This window comes from Pantherophis guttatus, chromosome 1 (assembly GCF_059756535.1).
Source record: "Pantherophis guttatus breed Tessera chromosome 1, ASM5975653v1, whole genome shotgun sequence".
Classification (NCBI taxonomy): Eukaryota; Metazoa; Chordata; class Lepidosauria; order Squamata; family Colubridae; genus Pantherophis; species Pantherophis guttatus.
Window position 1 is genome coordinate 248880138 of NC_142063.1, and position 20874 is coordinate 248901011.

Consider the following 20874-nt stretch of genomic DNA (forward strand, 5'->3'; position numbering starts at 1 on the left):
CACCTTGATTATTTTTACAAATAACTCCAACATATCTAATCCTCCTTTCCCCTCCTATTTTCCTCACAACAACAACCCTGTCAGACTGAAAGAAAAGAGATTGCCCAAGGTCACTCAGGTGGCTTTTATGGCTAAGGGGGGATTTGAACTCACAGTCTCTTTTGTTTCATAGCCTGGTGCCTTAATCACTAGACCAAATCTGTGCCCTTATACACTTTAATCTAGGTTTGTACCCTGGAAGATTATAGGAATTATATTCACAAATTTGTGTTAGTAAAATATATACACATATGCCCTTCATGCTTTCTTATACAGATTGCAAAAAAGTAAGAACTAAGTAAACAAATAAATAAAAGCAGAAGAGGAGGAAAGGAAAGGAAAAAGGGAAGGAAAGGGCAAATCTGGTCAAATTTAGTTTACACCAACACTTTACTGCACTATATTTCTCTATCCTCCATTTTTATCCTTGCAAACTATCCTAAATTCCACCATAACTATATACTGATTCATATATTAATTTTGTTCTTTAAAACTCTCACCTCTCCCATTTCTGAGCATCTCATCAACTCCATCCAACCATAACTTTATCATCCCTTGCCTCTCTACCATTCTTCCTTCATATACTGTATTAGCTTTGTGGTTCAATCTTAATTTGCCTTCTTCATAATGTATGACCAAGCCACCTCAACACCCTTCTTTTGAACTGGTCACTCACTTTTGTGGTCAAGTCCACATTTATTCAGCACCCATTTTTTCTTATTTTACTGCTTGCAATTCTTAAGAAACAGCCAGTTATTGGCTGGTAAAGGCATCAGGCTAGAAAACAGGAGACCTTGAGTTCTAGTCCTGTCTTGAGCATGAAGCCACTTGATCTTGGACCAGTCATTCTCTTTAAGTCCCAGGAAGAAGACAATGACCAGCCATTTCTCCCAAAAAAACCTTCCAAGAAAATTGTGGAACTTGTCTCCAGTTGCCAGACAGTTAATGTCAGTGATGGGTTGCTCCCGGTTCTGTCTGGTTCTTTAGACCCATTAGTAAAAGCGGCGGGAGGCTCGGCCCACCCACCTGGATGTCATAATTGATGATCTGCACATGTGCAGAAATGCACACATGCTCCCATTGCGAACCGGTAGTAAAGGGAAGTAGAACCCACCCCTGGTTAACGTTGACTTGAATGCAGAATAATAATAACAATAATAGTAATTACTCCATTCCTATTGTTGTCAACATATAACTAAATGAGCAGAAGCATGCTTTTCTTATACACAATGCACATTCTACCAAAGTATATAAATTCATCTATTTGTTTAAACATTCTGTTTAGTTTAGCATTGTTTTGCTAAAATCTTCTTTGTGAACTAAAGTATTTTTAATTATTGTAATTTCCCCAGATTTCTGAATATCCCTTCACATCCTTTCCAGATGCTCTTCATTTCCCATCTGTTGATGGGAGGAGAAAAGCCCATTCAAGTGGTAAGTCTCTGAGAGTAATACAAGTGCTTTACCATGAGTCTATTTTTAGTCTGACAATGTGTTCCAAATGGCAGCTTTCCAGAAGAGTCTAGGAATACTGAAAGAGCACTCTCAGAATGGTATTGAATCAACTTTAGACATTTATTTTAAATATTCAATTTCATCTAAGATATGAACTAGCAAGTAGTTGCAAAAAAACCCCTCTCATAAAATAAAGACAGCAACGCAGAGCAAAGTAATCAAAGTATGCAAAGGTAAAAGAACTGTAATACTGAACAGCACTTTGCTCACCTCCCATCATCCTGGAACTTTAGACCTTTATCTCAAGGAGAAGAAGTTGAACCTTTTATTAATTTAAACATTACATACACACATGTACATGGCAGTGGTGGGTTGCTCCTGGTTCATCCGGTTCTTACGAACCGGTAGTAACAGTGGCAGGAGGCTCCACCCACCCGCCTGGACATCATCATGAATGATCTGCACATGTGCAGAAGTGCGCACATGAGAGAGCTCCCGTTGTGAACTGGTAGCAGAGGTTAGTAGACCTTACCCCGGTACATGCCTCAAATTAATTATATATTCTGGTAAGGATACAGGTATTTGATCAAATGTATCCAACAAAAGCAGATTCCTCTTTATGAATGGCATTAGCCTAACATTCAGGTGTTTTGAATGTTTGCAGTTAGCAAGGTTGATTTATGGTGATCATAATTATAAAGGCCAAAGTCATCTCTATCAAATGTTTCAGCAGTTTGATTGTTTTGAGTCCAGGTGAAGATATTCAGTTGTTCATGATTGCCTGGATTCCATTATGGGTAATCTAGATCAGGCCTTCACAACATGCAGTCTTGTGTGGCTTTTTTATTTTTTTAAGTTGTCAAATGTTGCAGCTGCCAGGAAGAATCCATCACTGCTCCTGTTGCCCTGAAAGGAACATCTGCCAAGACATGCTTCCAAGCACTTCCAGGCTTTTGCGAGTTCCTTATTTTCCCTACTTTGCCAGTTCATTCCATACCATGGTGCTCCTAGTTGCTGAACAGCTCATCTGTGTATCATTCTTCTTTTGTGCCCTGTAATTATTTATGAGATGTTCAGGCCTGCTCTAAATGTTGAAGAGTTAGACAGCAAGTATTTAGGTCCAACGATCTTTTTGCTGTCATTTTAGAAAATATACAGCTATACTAATTAGATGAATTAGTCTGCAATTTCTATTCAAAAATTATTGAGAATTTCCACCATTTTGCACTAACAACTGTACTGGATAACATATTAAAAAATTCAATCACAAGTGCAAATTCCACTGGCATCTGAATATGATAGCAATAGCACTTAAATTTATATACTGCTTCACAGTGCTTTACAGCCCTCTCTAAGCAGTTTACAGAGTCAGCATATTGCCCTCAACAATCTGGGTCCTCATTTTACCCACCTCAGAAGGATGGAAGGCTGAGTCAACTTTGAGCCACTCAGAATCAAACTCCTGGAGTGAGCAGTGAATTAGCCTGCAGTACTGCATTCTAACTATTGCACCACCATGGCTCTTATTTGATAATATCTGATTTATACTCCAGATTATGAATTTTAGAATCAACAAAACAACGCTTGGCTAATTTCTAGGTAACCAAATCAATATTCTCCTGTATAATCTCATGGTCCAGACTTTGTCGGGAAGATGGGTGGTTTCTAAGTGTGATAAATAAATAAAATCTCAATCTAATGCTGAAACTCCTGACAATCAAAACTGCAAGTTTACAGACCTCACAGAACTACCCTAGAAAATGTATACAATGTCTTCAAAACTCAGCTTTTCCAGCCTAAATTGTCTGGGAACTTTTGGCAGATTCATCTGAAATGCATATATGCAGGTATGCTAATGGTTTGTGATCTGTATAAGGTTGGAGAGAGGTTGTTGTCTCCAAAATGCAGTACTAGACCAGTGGATTAAGATAGTGAATGAAAATATTTGGGGTGGGGGACAAGGGTGAAATCCAAAATTTTTCCCTACTGGTTCTGTGGGCATGGCTTGGTGGGCGTGGCAGGGGAAGGATATTGTAAAATCTCCATTCCCACCCCATTCCAGGAGAAGGATACTGCAAAATCTCCATTCCCTCCCCTCCTGGGGGAAGGATATTGCAAAATCTTCATTCTCACCCCACTCTGGGGCCAGCCAGAGGTAGTATTTGCCGGGTCTCCGAACTACTCAAAATTTCCGCTACTGGTTCTCCAGAACCTGTTAGAGCCTGCTGGATTTCACCCTGGTGGGGAAGGAATGACAGAGTGCTTTTATATTTCTTTTCTCCTTCTTTCTCAATTTCTCTTTAGATAAAAATATATTTGATTAAAAACTTATTTTCTTAAAAGTAGTAGAGGAGACTAAAAGTTGGGGAGTCAAGAGGAAGTCGTTCTACCTCCTGTAGCCTTTTCAAAGTTATTTTTGAAAGGCAAGATGAGAGACAAGGCCTGTTGCCAACCAACTTGCATTCATTCACAATAGAATCCTTTCTGCACTCACTTCTTGAAAAGAATCTGAATCCCCTTCCACAAACTTCCATTGAGATGAAGATTTGCAAAGATCTTAATGTGTCTTATTTCAGTTTTTGTGGGATCATCCAATTCATTTTGTATATCCTTCTTGAGATGTCATTGTCATAGGTGAATTACATAAAATTGCAATAAACAACCCCAGCATGAGCAGATTCCTACCTCTGTACATTAAGATCATGAATAGTTAGTAAATAGCCGATATTTAATTATACGTCAAAAGGGCAATGGCAGAAGGAGTTGAAATCCTTTTGTTTGTAGAAAAAAATTGGGAGTTTATCCCTTTTTTAGATTTGTAATGTTCACAAAATAATATAGTCTTCAGTGTAGAATTTGGGTTCCTTATTAACAACAACAAAAAAATGCATTTACTGCATTTGAAATGAGGACACATGAAGACATGGTACCACCAGATAAAATGAAGCCTGATGTAGTCCTAATTAAATTGTTAAGAATGCCATTTGTAAGTATTCCGTGAAAGTTCATCTTCAAATCTAATTTTCTTCCCTGGTGCACTCTTTTCCCTAAGTAATACATTTTGCCTTTGTAAAAAAGAGACCCTACTAACCAGCTGACAGAAATAATTATAGTTTATGTCTTTAGATATAAAGTACTAGTAGAGAAATGTCAATGTAAATGAGATGATGTAATAGAAGACTGTAAGTGACCTTGCTAATGCTTGCATACTTACAGCTAAATAGGGGGAGATTTATTCAAGTCCCTTATATAAGTGATTCTTTTCAACCTCTTAAGAAGAATAGAAAACAGCCATACGGCTGGACCCATCAAGCTCCAAGGACAAGGAAATTATAATATGGTAGCTGTATGGCATCTACTGTATGCTTAAAGAAACATGGCTTCTCTGAACAAGTTGATGAAAAAAAAAAACGCAGAATATTCAACACTGAATAATCCCTGCCATAATGCCCTGGAAGGATGCTGAGTGTAAGCCCTGTGAATAATGGAAAACAGCTGAAACTCCACAGATATTTGCTTCTACTGTTTTAATCCTGGTGGGGAGCCTTACCCCAGATACACTTTTAGAAACATTGCTTTGGAATATTTTGGCAAAATGATCCTTTTGTGTTTCTGCTCACAAATTGGCAGAAGAATTTGGAAAAGCTAATTTGTAGGCACAGCATTCTAGGTACAGATGCCATACAGTAGAACAAAGTAGGCTACTTAGAGGCAAAGGCAAATTTGAAAGGACTTGAAAAAGCAAAGAAGAACTCAGAGAATGGCCACTTGGCTTGAGTTTCTTTGTCAAGCACAAAAGTTTGCTCTTATAGCGCTAGAGCTACCTGCAACACTTGGTTCAACTTCCCAAAGTCCTCAACTTAAATGTAAACTAGTGGAGGCAATCAGTTCGTACTCCTATCAAGTGCAAATAACACACACACACACTTTTTTTGGCAATAAAAAAAATGAGAAGAGGATAGCTTGTGTTGGGGTATGGAAGAGGAGAAGCTATCAGGATAAAAAGAAGAGAATGATTTAGAATGAGGAATATAAGGGTCTATGACCATTTTCTATGGCCAACTTGCCATGGCCAACTCACTGAAGGACAAGAATTACACTAATATCAAAGAAATGGGGGATAGAATCATTAAAGAAAGGATGCAAAAGGAGGGACAGAATGAAACGCGAATGGCAAAAATTAAAATAATTTTTATTTACTTTAAATAATTAAATAGAATTCTTAAATTGTTCCACAATGACTTATCTTGGGGTGAGTTGGCCTTGGCAAGTTGTCCTGCGCCAAGTTGCCCGTGGTGAGTTGGCTGGGGCGAGTTGACCGTGGTGAGTTGGCCGCAGTGTGTTTGACGCAGTGAGTTGGCTGTGGCAAGTTGTCCCATTCCGAATATAATGTTTAAGCACCCTGAATTAACAATCCAAACCAACAACAGGATTGGTTACAAGATTGATAGAAAAGAATAAAATTTAGCATTTTATGGAGAGTTCAGACTGAAATGCTCATGGAGTTAAAAAAAAACAAAACATTATCATCCATGTTAAATTTGCAGTCTGGAGCAGATTTAAAATATTAAATCACAAAGAGTGTGCCTGATTTTAAATTATGAAAGGCATTTCTGAAATTCACACTTCTAAAGAAAGACTTGGCCAAAGCCGCCTTTGATCTCTCTTCCTACACTTTTTCGAGTCATGTTGCAGAGCTAACTTTGCTTTTGTGTATTAATAACTCTCAAAATTCTTTGATGTATTAATTCTTTGCCTTAGAGCTTGTTTCGCACAATGACCATAGAAGTACTTTAGTTTTAACTGTAGGTTAAACATTTCATCTTATATTCTGTTACTGTCAAGAACTTTATTCTGACAATATCTATTTCCTTCAATTGAGTACTAATGTTTATTTTGCAGGGAACAAAATTTGGGCCCTTCAAATGAGGAGAAGTGTTCCCAAGTTCCACCTTCTCTATCTATAAGTGATCAGTGCTTGCCACTCCCTAATGGAAAAATTAAAATAAACCTATAAATTATTTCAAAATAAAATAAAAACCTGATGTATATTAAAAGAGGACTTCATAGATGGAAGAAGTATTCAAACCATACGACCCTAATGATGAGCCACCCATTGCATACTGAAATGAAATGAAGGGGAAGGGGCGGGAGGAGGCAACCCACAGTGAAGAAATCAGTAGAAGTCATTTTAAATTTATGTATCCACTTGCATAATTTGATCTGTAATAACTAACCCTAAAGAGACTGCTGTAGACAAAACAGAGGCAATTAAGACAAAGCAGTACAAATCAACCATATTTTCTAACCGCATCCATCTTGTCCAAATTCATCTCATGCAATTGCAACCAGAGTGTAATGGAACATGAAAGTAAATAGAACCATATTTGACAGTAGAGTGTATGACAACCTGCTTGCCTTGCTATCACAAACCTCTGCTATTAAATAGCAATAGATTTTGGTGGGCAAGCTTGTCCATGTATGGCTACTATACATTTATGGACTCATTTAATATTTTATGCTCCACATATGAGGCTGCGAGAGTAGCCGAAGGCAGCTCCACAAAGATTTATATGAACTAGAACTATGTTCTGTTTTGCAATCTGTCACACTAATGAGTCAATAATGCATGTACAGGAGTGAAGAGACATTGGTTTGGTTTGGCTTTTTTCATCTGACTTGTAAAAAGGAAAACAGGTATACTGTAGTCAGAACAGTTTACAAAAACAAGGTCAAATACAATTGGAATCGAAGACAGCAGCAGCAACAACAACAACAACATGGAAAAATAATATCTCAAAATACTTATAAAAACAGAAATGTCTGGAAAATAGTCCTGCCAAAAAGAATAAATGCTAGCCTCAAATGGATTTTCCAGGAGAGAGAAATATATAAATATATAAATCATACTCTAATTTAGAAAGTATTTTCCCCTGGATGAGTATTATCTGGCTTTGCTTCCTCACCCTTTCATATGCAGACAAGGTGCCAGAATTCTAGCACGGCTATTGCTGCAAATTCAGGAAATAGGTGTCCACATAACAAGAGACGTTTCAGTTGACCTAGCACAGGGGTCTGCAACCTTAAATACTCAAAGAGCCAGTTGGACCCTTTTCCCACAGAAAAGGAAACACCGAGAACCACAAAACCTGGATGGGCATGGCCAACTTGATGTCACTCTCTTCCACCAGTCCCATGACCCCACCTAGCCACACCTACCCAGCCGGTCATTAGGGCATAGAACCAGTTGTTAAAAAACACCAGGACCCACAAAATCCTTTTGACATATCTCTCTCTCCCCTCTCTTTATCTCTCTCTCTTCCCCCTCTCTCTGTATCTCTCTGTCTCTGCCCTGGCCGCTTCTCCATCCCCCGCCGTCGCCCTTACCTTCTCAGGCCAGGCGAGGAGTGACTGGGAGGGGAGAGCGAGGGGTGGGGCCAGCCAGTGGTGGGATCATCTGACAGGGATCCATAGCAGAGGGCCCAAAGAGCCGCATGCGGCTCCGGAACTGTAGGTTGCTGACCCCTGACCTAGCACAATAGAAAGAATTTGCTTAGTAAAATGGAAAAAAAAAACCCCACCATTACCTCTGTTTCTTCTGATGGACAATAATTCTCTAGTACTCTGCTTTTTTTCTTTAACCTGAAATATCAGGGACTGAAACAGGAAACATTAGCACATAAAACTGGTATGTTCTGCCACTGAGCTGTGATTTCCCCCCTCTCAATGGTAGTATATTTTTTCTTTTTGTTTTATTATTTTTTTTTTAAGGAATACATACGGCTTTACTTTTGTCTTGGTGAAATTTCATTTTAGTCCCATATGCAAATATGCAGTGGAAAATGAGGCATATATTTAATATAAAGTGCAGTTTGTTGCCAAGTTTTGTTATGAACCAGGTTTGCCCAGCTATTAATTATCTGCATAGTAAATTATTCATATTACTAGAGTGCCCAAAGGTTCCAAAATGATCAAAGCCTCATTGTACAATTCACCATACATACAACAAATCATAATGGGAAGCTTGGCTTTCTTCAAAGATAACCCAGAGGGATGTTTACAAAGGCACTTGAGCACTGGTCTTTGAAATTCTCTTTGTGTCTTGGAGAATACACCAGAAAGAAACAAAAGCCAGGGATAAAGAAACCAATATCAACCTGCTTTTAAACTGTTTCTAAAACCCAATACAATCAAATGTATTTCCTTTTGTTGATAAAGAGCAAATACATCTAGGGTTCAATTCATCTGTCATGTACTTCAGACAAAGAACGAATATGTGAGGATCTCAATACGTAAGACAATCAAAAATGTGCAGCAAGGTACATTTTAGAGACAGGGTGTTTTAGAATTTGCAGTGGGTAAGAATAAGACTCCCCACTACAGGACTGTTGTTGAAGCCAACCTGAGGTTAAAGGTAGATTTGCAATGTAGACATCCATATCACCCAACCCCAGTACTGCTAGCAAGCTGGTAAACCCCAGGGCTATTTTGCATGATTATCTGGGTGTTGTAAAGCAGGGTTCTCCAACCTTGGCAACTTTAAGACTTGTGGACTTCTTACCAGCAAAGCTGACTGAGGAATTCTGGAAGTTGAAGTCCGCAAGTCTCAAAGTTGCCAAGGTTGGAGACCCCTGTTGTAAAGAATGATGTCCAACATCTTGCTGTGAACATCTACAAACGATCAGCTACAAGGGTTATGCTTCCCTTTTTCAAAATTGGCAACTTTAAAGTGTATGGACTTCAACTCCCAGAGTTCCCTAGCCAGCACGTGTGCCTAGAGAATTCTGGCATAAGTTGCCAAGTTTGCAAATCATGCCTTAGAATTGGAAGCAGAATGGTCTGGAACGTCTTGCCCCAATATTTGGTGCTTTGGTCTGGGAATTGAAGGTTGAATTAGCTGTGCTATTAATTTGATGTGGTTTGGCTTTCCTTATACTTGAATGACTAAGTTAGTATGAATTAAGAAGTTTCCATCTGAACTTTACTTTGTCTTATTTCGGATTAGTCAGATTCAGTAATCCTGCCAGAATGCCACATTTTACCACATTAAACACACACACACACACACACACACACACACATTTACACCAGGAAATAAACTTTAGCAATACACTCTGAAGTGATCAGATCATGCCTTTTACTACAACCTGAAATTGTTATAACTGAAATCTGCTAAGTGCAGGATTACCATTGTGGTCTTATCTTTATGTTATTAAACCTATTTAGTTCTGTCTTCATAGATTCTAATCAATATCTAACTATGGATAAATAACATTTTTTTTCTCATTAGGAAATCTAAGAGAGATATCTTTGTTTAGAATGATAGCGTATTCCTACCAAAAGCTACATTTGAACTAGATTTGCTGATGTAAAAAAATTGCTGAATTTAGGTAAAGTAAAGGTTCCCCTCGCACATATGTGCTAGTCGTTCCCGACTCTAAGGGGTGGTGCTCATCTCCGTTTCAAAGCCGAAGAGCCAGCGCTGTCCGAAGATGTCTCCGTGGTCATGTGGCTGGCATGGCTAAATGCCAAAGGCGCACGGAACGCTGTTACCTTCCCACCAAAGGTGGTTCCTATTTTTCTAGTTGCATTTTTTACGTGCTTTCAAACTGCTAGGTTGGCAGAAGCTGGGACAAGTAACGGGAGCTCACCTCATTACGCGGCACTAGGGATTCAAACCACTGAACTGCCGACCTTTCGATCGACAAGCTCAGCATCTTACCCACTGAGCCATCGTGTGAATTTAAATCAGACCATATCAGAACCTGAATTCATTCGGGGTCTGAATCCCAACTCAGAAAACGAAACTGTTAGCTCACAGGACAATTATGTACTTTTAAAAATGTAGACATAATGGGTATGAAATCTTCATGTATCAATTCTGAGATGATAAAGTTACATAATTTCAGAGCAAGAAGTGCAGGAATTTTAAGTCATGGTTTTTCCTGTTCTGACCTCTCAATCAAATTGCTGTTGAAGGTACTTGACAATTCCAATCCTCTTTATGGCCTTCTAGAGCCTCAAAATGTATTCAAAGTATCCTGATTTGCCCAGGGAATCAGGCTATCCCTGTTTCCAGTAGATATCCTTGTTTAGGGTAAATTGTAGTGATAGGGCTACATAAACAATCCTTTGTCCTTAGAGGACACCGTAGACCATTTGCATTTGGCCAGAAATTCAAAGGATCAGCAAAGCTGCCTCTCATAGATAGTTCCCTTGAGGAAAGCATACAATTTTGTAAATTAGTTCCTCAGAAATAAAGCCAATTAACTGCTCCAATTAATATTCTTCATGTCTGGCTGTCAAAATATTGCAACTGAAAAAATATATATAAACTAGAAATAATCCATTTAAATTCTGTGCTTACATTTCTGTATATGAATCCTGAGAGTGCGAGAGCACATGTAATGAAATGAAATTATCGGCTTTATTGGTAGGGAATCCATAAACCCTTAAAGCTCTTCATGTTGATTGGCTGAATCAGTGGCGATCTGAAGATGCAATTCCTGCTGGTAAAGAAGAGAATCAAATCCAATCTTGCCTGACTGGACTCTTTTAAAGGGCAGAAGGCATTACTCACTGTTTATGCATGTACTGAAAACAAAAAGTTGCTTTAAAAGTCCAAAATATTATTTTATAAGGATAACTTACAACATGCCAAATCATAATTTAAAATTAACCAGCGACTTGAATACTGCAAATAAATAACAAAAGTATACATAGCAGGTACACGGAACAACAGAATAACAGACTTGGAAGGGACCTTGGAGGTCTTTTAGTCCAACCTCTGCTCAGGCAGGATTAAAAGGGTATAGAAAAATAAAATAATCTATAGGATCTTGAAGAAAATAAAATGCATTTGCTTGGCATTGAAGAGATGATCAAGTAAATGCCAAGTTTCTCTCATTGGGAAAACCATTTCAAATTAGGAAGATATCACTGGGAAGGTCTGTTCCTGTGCATCACTCATAATTTTTGGATGAAGACATGTTGATTAGTACCTGTAAGAATGATTTTAAGGTAGTACATAGAAGAAAAGTTTGAAGCTCTAGCCTTTAATTGTGTGTGTGTGTGTGTGTGTGTGTGTATTTCTGAGGTTTTCGCGGGTGTTAGTATGTAGGTCTTTAGTTATTCGGGTTTTCTCCCATGTAAAATTGGAAGTGTCTTGGCGATGTTTCGACGAAGTCTCATTCGTCATCTGCAGGCTGGTGTTTTTGGCTTAGTGCTTCTAGAAGCAATGTGAGCTTCGTGCTTCTAGGAGCAATTGCTCCTAGAAGCACGAAGCCGAAAACACCAGCCTGAAGATGATGAATGAGACTTCGCCGAAACGTCACCAAGACACTTCCAATTTTACACAGGAGAAAACCCGAATAACTAAAGACCTACGTATATGTATATGTATATGTATATGTATATGTATATGTATATGTATATGTATATGTATATGTATATGTATATGTATATGTGTGTATATATGCAAGTTTTGGTGTATTCGGGTCTTTTCCCATGTAAGATTGAGAGTATCTTGGCGATGTTTCGATGAGGTCTCACTTGTCATCTTCAGGCTGGTGTCTTCGGCTTCGTGCTTGTGCGAGGAAAGCATGATCGGAGCTGCCACCTCTCTATAAATACTGGTGGGGAGGTGTGGGGTGCTGGTTTTGTTGCTATGAGCGGGTTGGTTGCCTGTACTGTTACATCTTGGTTGGTTGATGGAGTTAATGTTTGCAGATTAGTAAGATGTTATGAAACAGCTGACGAGTGAGACCTCATCGAAACATCGCCAAGATACTCTCAATCTTACACGGGAAAAGACCCAAATACACCACAACTTGCATACCTCTACCCGTGAAAATCTACAAATATATATATTGTTTACATATATATATATTTGTCTATGTAAGTTTTCATGGGTATATATGTGTATACAGTTAATATTTCGGGTTTCTTCCCGTGTAATTGTGAACTTTTACAAGAGCCTTGGTAGTACAGGGGTTTAAGGCACCCTGTTATTAAGCTGGTTATTAAGACCAGCTGCCTGCAATTACTGCAGGGTTCGAATCTCGCCAAGGCTCAAGGTTGACTCACCTTCCATCCTTTCTAAGGTAGGTGAAATGAGGACCCAGTTTGTGGGGGCAATAAGCTGAATTTGTATAAATATACAAAAGGATGAAGGCTATTGCTGAGCACATTGTAAGCCGCCATGAGTCTTCGGAGAAGGGTGGCATATAAATCAAATTTTAAAAAAATAATAATAATAAAAAACATATCTCTAAAAGGGTAGAAGCGACATTTCGACAGAATCTCATCTGCCATCATCAGGCTTATGTGAAGGGTCTTTTGCTGTAACTGCCATTACTATTTCAAATTTGATGCTGGTAGTCTGGGATGGCTCCACCTTTTCATTCTGATTGGTTGGGAGTCTTAGTTTGTGTTTATTGGCTTGGCTTCTGGTGTATGGTCGGTTTTTCTCCACCAGATGGCAGGGCTTCATCTTTGTGGCTGGCTGGAATGTGATTTGGCTGGAACTTGTGGTCATACAGGCTTTTTGATTAACACTTGATCTATGTTTTATATTTTGTGTTAAGATTCGTCTATCTATGAGAGCAGGTTTCCAAATAGTAGGAAGACGTGAAGTGTCATCACGTTTATTCATGCAATGTGGTCTTTTCTCTATTTCAATGGCCTCTCTGATTATTTTGCCATTGAGATTTTCTATTTTTGCAATTGTTTTTGTGTTATTAAAATTAATATTATGTCCTGTTGTATTTATGTGTTGAACTAATGATGATGTGTGTTCTTGCTTTTGTATTGAGTTTTGTACTGAGTTTTGTATTTTGTATTGAGTTTTATATTGAGAATCACACCACCATCCAGCACAAATAAACTCTGTTGCCAAAACATTAACCACAAGAACTAAACGTCTGGCTGATGAAACACATTTACAAACAGAATTACATACACTAACTAATGTACTGACATCAAATGGGTTCTGTAGAAATAAAATCATCAGTATGATCCAACATGCAACACCTAGACAGAAGAAAAAACAACAAGAGGAACAAAACAATGGGAAAGACATCCTGCCCTATATAAGGGGAACAACAGATAAAATTAGCAAAGTACTGCATAGACACAACATCAAAACCATATTTTGCACAGATAGAAAGATATCGTCCATTCTGAGAAAACCTAAGGACAAAATAGAATTAGAAGATCAAGGCATATACGAAATCCCGTGTGCTTCCTGCCCATCAACATACATTGGACAGACAACAGAAGAATGAGTGTGCGCATCAAGGAACACAAAAACTCAATATATGTAGATATATGTAGATAGATAGATAGAGATAGAGATATATACTTATAAATATAGATATATTATATGATAAATGTAATTTTTTGAAGTGGGACCAGAGACAAACTGAGAGTGTATAAAAATCACATAAGCAATATTATCATTGTGCTCAGTTATCTTGCTACTATATTATAAATTTGCTCTAAATTTCTAGATCAATAACCTCACAATGGGGTATACAGTGGGGAATGTACTAGCTGTTTGTATAGTGTGATCACTGCTGCCAACCCTGAGTGCACTTGGGGCTACCAGAGCTACTGCTTGCCTTTTGAAGTGTATTCCCCATTGTGTGATTGTTTGCGGTCTTGTAGTCTTTTCCTCTCCAATCTTTCTGCTCTCCAAGGTGGAAAGGGGATCAGGCACAGGAAAATCTGTACTGACTGCAGTGGCAATAATGCTTGACTGATGGATTCTGGGAAGGCTATAAATGCGGAATTGGTCATAAATTTATTTTTTCACTGTCTCAACTTCAATAAGTCATTGAACAAGGCAGTCAGTAAATGAGGTCTACCTATATTAAGAATGTCCTGAAAGTACCTTGCAGGATCTTCAAATTGAATTGTTTAATCGATCTTGACATGTTAAATCAAAGAAGCTACCTTTGAATCAGTTTGGAGATCTGACAGACTTTTCTGCATGCATCTATATATCCATCCACTTTTATTGAACTGAACTGGCAAATAATGAATTAGATCTCACATATTCAGATTCGTTTGACCCAATTCTTCTATTTAAGTTTCAAAAATTAATCAAATTGAGTCTTTGAATTAAGTTGCAAATTGGAGTTGGGCTTTGGATGAACTATCCAAACAGGTCATAATGGGCTTCATTTTCTATCCTGATGGGATATAATTGAAAGGACCTTGATCACTTTGGAAAAACTCTGCTGAAAGACAGTGAGAGGATACAGTCATTAAGGGGGGAAAGGGCTTCTTTGCCTCCATCTGCTATGAAAAACAGGATAAGATATACTTTATAATTGCAGCTTGGAGATGGAGTACCAGGAAATGCAGCAACAAAAAGGATCTTCTATTTCAAAATATTAGATGACTTTTGTAGTGATAGGAAGATAACATGGCGTGGACTACTCACACTTAAGCAGAAGATTATTCAAGGAGTTGAAATATTACCTCCTCACCTTTCACAGGAAGAGACATGAAAAAAAATATTTCATTAAAATAAATATTATGCATAAAATGGTCTTGTAGGAACAGTGCTTTAGGCATTGTCAAAAAAAGGCAATTTCCTTAATATATGAGAAGAAGAAGAAAAAGAAACATCATTAGTGTGCCCAACATTTTCCAGATTGTGAGCACATAACTGAGGAATTTACAAGGCTAAATTCAGATGGGGCAACAACAGAAAAGGAGAAAAGGTCAAAAAACAAAACAATTTGCAGTTGGTTCATTTATATATATATATGAACTTAGTTACAGGCTCAACCTCCCAAAAGACCAACCCCCCCAAAAAAAAGTTTCAAAAGAAAATGAAATGAAATGTTGAAGATAAACAAAATGGCTTAAAGACATTGCATGCACACTCAATAGCCACTGTCTATTACTGTCTAAACGGGACGCTGTGGCTCAGTGGCTAAGACGCTGAGCTTGTCGATCGAAAGGTTGGCAGTTCAGCAGTTTGAATCCCTAGTGCTGTGTAACATTGTGAGCTCCTATAACTTGTCCCAGCTTCTGCCAACCTAACCGTTCGAAAGCACGTAAAAAATGCAAGTAGAAAAATAGGGACCACCTTTGGTGGGAAGGTAATAGCGTTCCGTGTGCCTTTGCCATTTAATCATGCCACATGACCACGGAGAAGTCTTCGGACAGCGCTGGCTCTTCAGCTTTGAAATGGAGATGAGCACTGCCCCCTAGAGTTGGGAACGACTACAACATATGTGCGAGGGGAACCTTTACTTTTACCTTTTATGACTGTCTGCCTAATGTTGCATCATGGACATTTGAGAAGAGAGGAGAATTTTTGATTCCCTGTTAGACATCCCATCAAGTTTAGGTTCCTAATTTAGGCATCCCGCTTATGTACCATTAAGTCTTACTATATGTTGGAAGTAGGGTACCAAACCATACAGTTTGGTCCCTCTTATCAAAGAGAAATAAGCTTGAAATACTTGTTTATAATTGACAAAATATTCAGATAATTTTTCTGCTTTCTAACACCTTATTTTATTGTTTCCTTTAAAAAAATAATTATGGGCAGGCTCTTCAAAAGCTGGCAGCAGCCTCTGTTGATCTCTGAAATGGCTTGTTCAGAAGTGATTATCTTTTTTTTTTTTACGTTGTAAGAATATGTATTTCCTGCAAGCCAAATCTCTTAACTCACAATCTGCCTTAGGGACACTTTAGCCTTGTCTGAATGATCTGTAGTGGTGTCTGACTGCTCCCCAAAATGTTGATCTTGTTTTGAAGATCAAAAACAAGAGTACAAAACGAATGCATATCTTTTCAAGTTTCCCCACCAAAAGCAAATGCAAATGAAGAGAAATGAGGTTGGGGAGAATGAATGAAGCTGGGTAAACAATTCTATCTTCCAGCCAGGGAAATAATATTGCAGTCATAATGCTTGAGAGAGGAACATTGATGATCACGACTATGCTACAGTTTCCCCCTTTCTTTGTGCTATTAATTCCTGGGGGAGCCAGAATGCTGGGGGAAAAAAAAACATAACCCAGTGATTATAGTTTCTTTCCTTCTTTCTTTTTCTGGCTGGTGGAAACTAAACTTACTTATTTGCTTACAATGTTCTTATTTATTTCCTTATTTATATGCTGGCTTTTAAAACCATGTTTACGAGACCAAAGGCACTGTGATCTATACTATTATGCCTTAAATGTTATATAAAAATACATTAAACAACTGATCTTGCTTGAGTCTGTCCTATCTTGTCCAGTAGTAAATAATTTCCTTTTATTTCCAATTTTTTTCCTTGCCATACAATTTTACAGATTTACCAGTACATTATATGTGCATAACTTTGGCTGCATCTGATTATTAATTAATTATTGTCTATAAATCATAACAATAAGGTCCTAATAGTACAGATGTTGCAAGAAAATGTGTTTTCCTTCCACATGCTCAAACATTCCATACATTTCATTAAATTTCATTCAATCCAGATAAAAGATTATAGCTATTTGTTGATTTCTTCATTAAGTGAACATAAGACTTTCTCATTAAGTCATAATAAGACTTTCTCAATCCAGATTCCCCATTACAGCAATTTATGGATTTGAAGATTATCCAGATCAAAACCAGAGCTGGAGTTATCTGAAATCCCTCTTGGCTAAATTGACCTGCTACCTGAAGCAGAATTTTAAGTAAAGATATTTTTGTTTGATGTTTGTTTTTGTTTTGTTTTTAATATTCTGTAACAGCTTTGTTCCCTATGCCATTTGTGTGGTAAACTCTCAAGATTCATGTTTTCCTTGCTATGCACATATATACATCCAAATTAGACTGTGTTGTTTCTCTGTGTCATATAATATATATGTATGCATAATTTTGTATTTATGTATTATTTATTTATTTATTTATTTATTTATTTATTTTGTCATATATGTAGTGTATATTGGAGGTGGTGACCCTTTGAGAGCTGTATGCAATGAAATTTCATTTTAATGTGTGCCGATTAGTGTTCATTCAAAGTGACAAAGTTATTTTAAGTCTAAGTCTAAATAAATCTTAGCTTTCTTGTAGCACCTAACAATATTTCTATTTTTTATCTATTTCTTTTGCCAGACTATTATAGGATTTCATGAAAAGGAAATTATTTCAATGTTCTCTGAAAGCAATGTAGCTATCTTTGGACAATGTATTCAGAGAGGTGGGGGTTGGGCAGATAACTATTCAAAGAGAAACATATTTGGGGGAGCATCACCAAAAGCCTTGTTCCCAGACTTCAAAATCTGGGGCTTACTGCTATCTACAGCAGCACTTAATATGTTTTTCATAATTACTTAATTGTACCCACACTTACTTGATGATGTTACCTAATTGGCTAATGAAACTTCTGCAAACAAGCAAGCTCAGAGAGCACCAAGGACTCCACAGTTCAACCCTGAGCTACATACTGTATATCCTCTTCCATTGGAATTGCCTCATTATAATGTATAAATTGCAAACCTATTGTGTATATAAATAATTACTTTGGACTATTAGAGGGCATGGCCATGCACTGCTTCAGATTTGATTGGGAAAGGATGCCTTAGAATGGATGGGAGCATGTATAAAGTATCTTATCTATCGTTCATTGAAAAAAAAAAACATATCTGTTTCCATGCTGTTCAGCTGCAGTGGGGCAGCTTCCACTGCAATCTAGATGTGGCTGTTTTAAAAAGCTGCCAACTTTTTTTTTTTTTTTTTGTTCAGGCTTCCATGCATTCTAAAGTACATTCCAATCAGATCCAAAGTATTGCACAACTTTATTAGAAAGCTAATATTTTTTTAAAGTTTTTTTTATTTTTTACACAAACAAGCAAGCAAGCAAGCAAACAAACAAACATACAATGTATTTTTTCTGAACAGAGTATTGGCCAGTTCACAAATTTAAGACAATTTTTAGTCATTTCAACACAATTTATATATTCTCTTTTTGTCATAGTATTTATTCTCTCTATTTTTTAAATAAACCAATATTACCCTTCATCCTAACCTCTAATCTTAACCAAATTCAATTTTTCCCTTCATCTCTATATTAAAACCCTTAAATTTAAAATCTCACATAATATAATCCCTAGTATTTCCTTATATTCCCTTAATATAATCACTAGTATTTTCCATTATCAGCTATTTCAATATCCAGCATCTTAATAAAAATCAATTAATTATGTAGTATTACAGTCATTCATTTCTTATAGAAATAATAAACTGAGAAAGCTAATATTTTTGTGCATTTTATTTGATATAGTCAATTATTTACTTCTTCTTTCATACTTTGCATTCACTAATTAAGATAGTCAAGAGAATTAAGCAAGTTTCAAAAACAGATGAATATGAACATATGAGATCAATCAAAGTGATAGTTATTTCCTGACCTCTCCTCCTCCTCCTCCTCCTCCTCCTCCTCCTCCTCCTCCTCCTCCTCCTGTTTTTAAAAACCACATGAAGCTTGCTCGGATGCCCTTTAAAATTTCTTTGTATTTTGATTATATTTGGGCTCTGATTTAATCTTACATTAAAGAACATGTAGCTCCTGAGAGGGGAAAAATGTCACAGGTAAATGATATTCAACTCTACTTGTACATTGGCTAATTCCCTACAGCGTTCAAAAGGTCCTGAATGTTAGCCTATATATGTGGTAGCAGAAGTAAGACAAGGCACACACTGAAAAAATAGCATTGATGTAGATTAATGTTAGCACTGATCTAAGTACCATGGAGTCTTGTGCACATAAATCCAAAACATTTTCATGCATGAATTTATTTTATTACATTTTAATATAATAAGGATGAACCTTCAAGTTGCTTCGGGTGGTAGAAAAATTGCCTTGCTTGTGCTCTCTCTCTAAAAAAATCCTTGCAGTCCTGAGGCATAGACTTTGGGCATATATTATCACTCCTCTATTTAATAACTCCTTACTGCCACTAGGAAAAAAAAATCAAAGGAAAAAATATTTTTCCTCTGTGAAATTATCTATTATGAATAAGGTGGGTAGAATCCAGTTACAGGGTTTCATTCTCTTTCTCAGTCTCTTTAAAATTCAAAAATGTGAATTTTCTACACTAGCTAAACTATCCCCATATTCAGATGTAAACGTATTTTTACTTTACTACATTTGGAATATTTATTTTGCTTGTGGAAGTCATGGGAATAAGGAGCTATATAAAACATGTGCCAAGGTTAATCAATCTTGAAGACTTTTAAGGTAGGAGTGTGCACATTTTTCTCAGCTTTCTTGGGCTTTCCCTCCCTCTTTTTATTATTATGATTTTTATTGGTTTATCAAAATATAAAATACAAAGAGAAATTCAAAAAAAGTAATGGAAAACTAAGAAGAAGGGGAAGGAAAAGAAATATGATGTAAAGAGGGAAAAAGGGAAGAAAAAGGCACCAACTTCCAACTCTCTTTAGCACAGTAGAAGATAACATTACAACTACAACTTTTTTACTTTTACACAACAGTGTGTATGAGCCATTTCTGTAACAATAATAACAACAATAAACCTATCTAATGAACAAAAACAAAATCCAAGTTTAATTTTTTTCCCATTGCAAGCACAAAATCTGGAAGCAATTTCAGAATAGAAACAAGGTTAGATATTTATTTATTTTTATTTATTTGTTTAAATTTCTATACCACCCTTCTCCAAATAGGACTCAGGGCGGTGCACAGCCTAAGTAAAAACAAAGCATACAAAATTTAAAAAACAGTATTAAAATAATTAGATATTCTGGCCGTAAATTAAAACAACCCAATTTAAAACCAATTTAAAATTTAGCTCAAGCCAGCCCAGCTAGTTGAAATAAATAAGTTTTCAGGGCCCGACGAAAAATCCGGAGGTCTGTTATTATACGTAACTCCGGGGGAAGGTTATTCCAGAGGGTGGGCGCCGTCACAGAGAAGGCTCTCCCCCTGGGGGTCGCCAGCCGACATTGTCTGGCGGACGGCACCCTGAGGAGGCCCACTCTGTGCGAGCGTACTGGCCGGTGGGAGGCTATTGGTGGCAGTAGGCGGTCTCGTAAGTACCCCGGCCCTAAGCCATGGAGCGCTTTAAAGGTGGTCACCAACACCTTGAAGCGCACCCGGAAGACTACCGGGAGCCAGTGCAGCTCGCGCAGGAGAGGTGTCACATGGGAGCGCCTCGTCGCCCCCATAATCCCCCGCGCGGCCGCATTCTGGACCAGCTGGAGCCTCCGGGTGCACCCCAGGGGGAGCCCCATGTAGAGAGCGTTGCAGTAGTCCAGGCGGGAAGTGACTAGTGCCTGAGTGACTGTGCGTAGAGAGTCCCGATCTAGAAAGGGGCGCAACTGGCGTATCAGGCGAACCTGATAAAAAGCCCCCCTGGCCACGGC